Source organism: Lissotriton vulgaris, unplaced genomic scaffold (assembly GCF_964263255.1).
Source record: "Lissotriton vulgaris unplaced genomic scaffold, aLisVul1.2 SCAFFOLD_465, whole genome shotgun sequence".
Classification (NCBI taxonomy): Eukaryota; Metazoa; Chordata; class Amphibia; order Caudata; family Salamandridae; genus Lissotriton; species Lissotriton vulgaris.
The window spans coordinates 199,780-204,770 of record NW_028241222.1 but is presented as its reverse complement, the minus strand read 5'-3'; positions in this window follow the sequence as shown (position 1 = coordinate 204,770).

The following is a 4,991-nucleotide window of genomic DNA, read 5'->3' as shown; positions in this document are numbered from 1 at the left end:
TAAGCAAAATGTCTGAATGCTTAAAAACTAAAATTTAAATTCACATTCACTAGTAATAAAAAAGAGCCTCAAAAACCAAAATGGTGTGTTTTGTAGGAAAACAAGCTTATAGTATTTTTACTTACAAATGTTATATTAGATATTAACAGGCAAACACTTTCAGATGAAGTAAATTTTTACTGAACTCAGACGCATTTTTTTTTAGAACACGCATTGATGTGTCTTAGTTTGAAAAAGACTGTCCCTGTGCTCATGTTTCAACCCTGGGAGACAAGCTAAATAAATAGGAGCATTTACTCAGCCAGGACTTTGCCCTTAGCTAAACACGGGTGAATCTTCGCATTTCAGAATAGTGTATTAAAAAGGTTACAAAGTAAGGTTCATTATTTTGTATCACAGGAAGACATTTTAATTAAGGGTTTTCCTCTCCCGCCTATTCTTGGTTCTGTTGCTAAATAAAAATTGTCCTTTTTAGAAAGAAAAAAATGTGGCGCCAAATTTTGTCATGTTTTAAGTTAGGCTTCTGTGCTTGGGTTTATAAATGAAGGCGTCTAAAAATGATAGGAAAGGGATGCAGCTTGCTTTTATATGCGAAATTGGCAGAAATGATTGGGTTTATTAAAAATAATTATTAATTATGAAAAATAATTATTAAAAATAAGTGCTACAAAATTCGTTTTTTACTATTCATGAAGCTTAATACTCATACTGTGACCCCCTAGCATTAACATTTAATTTCAGTTGTGTTGCACTGCATAATGAGGACATTAGCATATAGAATTTCACTTAGCGCAGGCGTAAAAAACTCATTTTTCTAAGGATTTACATGAGATATGTCTAATGTCCAATCTCTGCAATTTGTAAAGAACATTCTGAGGATGATTAATATGTCACATTATTATAGGATATTTATTTTTAAGTACCCCAAATATTAAAGTCGAATTTGGGTATTTTTGCCATTTTAAATAGCTTTAAAGTGCCTTAGGTTTCTGTAAATGCATAAATTTAGGTATAATACAAATTTGCAGGTTGTTCCCATTTGGGGTTACTTTTAAATGGCTCAGTGAGCCAATGTGCCTGGTGCAGAGGTTTGAGTTTAATTAAGGTTGATGAGCTGAGTACTATTGCATAGGGTAGTAACACACATTTGCTCTAAAGCTGGTATGTTATGTTATTATGTTCTGCGAATTATTCACAGTAGCTGTTTTAAAAATCTGAGTATAGAATTAAATTGTAGCCCCTAACAGGAGTAATATCTATAACATGTGTTTTAAATAGAGTGAATTATTGCAGGTTAGGAGGAATATTGAAGGACTTTTGTCTTGGACAGCCTCAGAGTGAGCAGAAGATGGGGGCTCGTAGAGCTGCAGAGGCTAGCTCAGGTCGCACTGAGGTGTTATCTTTAGTTTCCTTGTAAACAATGGAGGGAGGCTGCCATGTCGATATGTGTGACCTCGTAAATTAGGGCCTTGTCTCTGTGAAGTGTAGAATGACCTTGCTAAACGGGCCTCTAAAAGTAAGGGTTTCTGGTTTCTCCGTAAGAACATCAATAAAATTAAAGAACTTAATTCCAAAGGGACAATATGAAAAAAGGTTTCTTTGAAAGTCCCAATATCATGCTAAATGCTCTGCAGAACTGATACATTTGTATCGCTGCTCTAAAAAATAATGTCTGCTAGTTGCTTTTATTTGACCGAAAATGAAGCATTGCATTAAGTCTCAGACAGAAAATAAGACGAAGATTTGTATTGAAATTTTGAAGGCTACACGCCTAAGTGAGAACGAATTATGGCACAAAGATAACATGGAGTGTCAGTGAAAGAATTTTACTTTTGAAAAGTTAAAATGGCTTAATGTTGCAAACTGACTGACAAGATGGTAACAGTTAAGTAATGGAAATGAATCTTTGTGTTTGTTAATGTGTATCATGTTTTGTCTTCTGATTAAAAGTTATAATTGATATTTGTTTGTTATGAGAAATGTCTCTCTTTTGTGTGTTGTGTATGTTTTTTTTTTTTTGCTTCTGCCCACAGATCATTCATGGATTGTTCTGGGTGATTTTAAGGCTGACAAGACACGTGAGTTTGATTGGCTGAAAAGAGATGTGTTTTTACGTAACTCCTTTGGAAAGGAAGTTTCAGGTGGTTTTCATGTTTGTGTATTTGGTCCTATCATGAATTGTTCTTGATGGTCCTGTATGTCAAAAGTGACACAGTAGATTGTATTGCCAGCCGATCACGACTGACTAGTGATCGGCTGTCAAAAGGAGGGTAAGGAAAGTAAAAGTAAGTGTGAGGAAAGTAAGAGAAAGTGTGTAAAAGAAAGTGTAATTTTGATTTTAAACCTGACAAATTAAGAAGGCCTGAATAGTGGGTTTTGGGCTGCAGGTTCACAGTGCATAAAATACAGGACTTGAAGTGTGTGCATCACCGCTCATTCACATATGCTATTGTTTTGTCTATGTTTTTTGTGCTTGATATACAGCAAGTATATCTGATGGTTTGTTTGTCTATGTTTTTTTGTTCTTGATATACAGCAAGCATATCTGATGGCTTGACATGTGCGTTTTGTGCATTTTTTTGCATGTTTGTTGTTTTATGTAGCTGCGTTTGATACTATTACAAGTTTACCTGTGTTGTGAAGGGATATACATGACGATGTGTATCCTGCAAACAATTGGGTAGATTTGCTTTGACACTAAATTTCACAGATAGACAGACAACACTTCATCAGTGTATGTCAAATTTGGCTATAATGATTTTTGAAGAAAAAAAAAGAGATATACAGGATCAAAGTATGTCACATACAGTTAGTCACGTTACTGCCTCCTTCCTTTAAGGAACAGGCAACCCTAAATTTATGTGTCCTGATTGGACGTAAGGATAAATTATAGATTTGTGACTCTTGTACATGGTGACCTAATTTCTATATTCCATTAGTTAGTTTTGTTCTGCTTCCTAAGTAGTGTATGGCTTTGTACCATAAAGGAAACAAGGTTTAATTTTTCCCTGAAGAAGGAACTGGAACATTAGCTGAGATTACCGTATATGGTTTAGCGGCCAGCGGTAGAGCTAACATTTTTGAACTATTTTTGATTTTTTGTTCACCCAAGTAATTTCTTGCTCTTCCTATAGATTTTTCTTTTTCTCCCCTGACCAATGTCACATCGTGCCTAGCGTTTGGGGATTTTAGCTGTGACCTAGTCCCATTTCTCTTTTCCATATTCCTTTCACTAGTCAGTCTTTTATTATTGTAGGTGTATTGTTCAGGTTCACACTTCCAGATTGCAGTAATGTACTAGGAACCCCCATATTATGTATAAATCCCTTTTGTATTACCAGACTGGTTTTTAAGAATTTTCTTTAGGCCTACCTCGATGTTTTCCAGTCTGACCGTTTAATGTAGTGATGGACTGGTTAACTGACCCTTTTGGGAGTTGTGTGGAACTGACCTTTGCTCCCTGGAAGTCTGCGGATTGCTGTGTCCTGCTTGTAGTGAAGGAATCATCTAGCGCCTCGCCGGACCCGCTTCGCGGGTCCCGCAGCGCCGTGAACTGTGACCGAGTGCCAGGACCTTGGGTGAGGAAAGCGCGGGGCAGGCAAGTGAGTCGGCGGGGCTGCGAGCTTCTTGGCAGGGACTCCAGTGTCCAGGAGTCCCTGCGCGCCCAACTCGTTACACCTGGGCTGCTCTCCCCGCTGGCCACGCCCCCCGCCAACGGAGTAAAACCGGACCCGTCCCACTGCTTACTGGGACCCTTTTGGGAGTTGTGTGGAACTGACCTTTGCTCCCTGGAAGTCTGCAGATTGCTGTGTCCTGCTTGTAGTGAAGGAATCATCTAGCGCCTCACCGGACCCGCTTCGCGGGTCCCGCAGCGCCGTGAACTGTGACCGAGTGCCAGGACCTTGGGTGAGGAAAGCGCGGGGCAGGCAAGTGAGTCGGCGGGGCTGCGAGCTTCTTGGCAGGGACTCCAGTGTCCAGGAGTCCCTGTGCGCCCAACTCTTACACCTGGGCTACTCTCCCCGCTGGCCACGCCCCCCGCCAACGGAGTAAAACCAGACCCATCCCACTGCTTACTGGGACCCTTTTGGGAGTTGTGTGGAACTGACCTTTGCTCCCTGGAAGTCTGCGGATTGCTGTGTCCTGCTTGTAGTGAAGGAATCATCTAGCGCCTCGCCGGACCCGCTTCGCGGGTCCCGCAGCGCCGTGAACTGTGACCGAGTGCCAGGACCTTGGGTGAGGAAAGCGCGGGGCAGGCAAGTGAGTCGGCGGGGCTGCGAGCTTCTTGGCAGGGACTCCAGTGTCCAGGAGTCCCTGCGTACCCAACTCGTTACACCTGGGCTGCTCTCCCCGCTGGCCACGCCCCCCGCCAATGGAGTAAAACCGGACCCGTCCCACTGCTTACTGGGACCCTTTTGGGAGTTGTGTGGAACTGACCTTTGCTCCCTGGAAGTCTGCGGATTGCTGTGTCCTGTTTGTAGTGAAGGAATCATCTAGTGCCTCACCGGACCCGCTTCGCGGGTCCCGCAGCGCCGTGAACTGTGACCGAGTGCCAGGACCTTGGGTGAGGAAAGCGCGGGGCAGGCAAGTGAGTCGGCAGGGCTGCGAGCTTCTTGGCAGGGACTCCAGTGTCCAGGAGTCCCTGTGCGCCCAACTCGTTACACCTGGGCTGCTCTCCCCGCTGGCCACGCCCCCGCCTATCGCCCTATCATAGAACGGTATTGTGAATAATAGTCCCTAGGGTTACCGCTTTGCGGGAGCGAGCGGGAGCGGGCCGGGAGAAGCCCGGGACAAGGGCGGGACCGTCTAAGGCCGTCATAGGCCGGAGTAGGCTGGGCTGGGCCTACTCTCTTTGTTCTGCCGTTTGCTATCAGGTCCCTAGCGCAACAACAAACTAAGACACCATGCCGTCCCCGGCAAGGGAAAGTACCCCCATAAGGCAGGGAGGAGCAAAAAATATGACCCTAGAGAATTACTTTCCTCGGGCTGGGGGA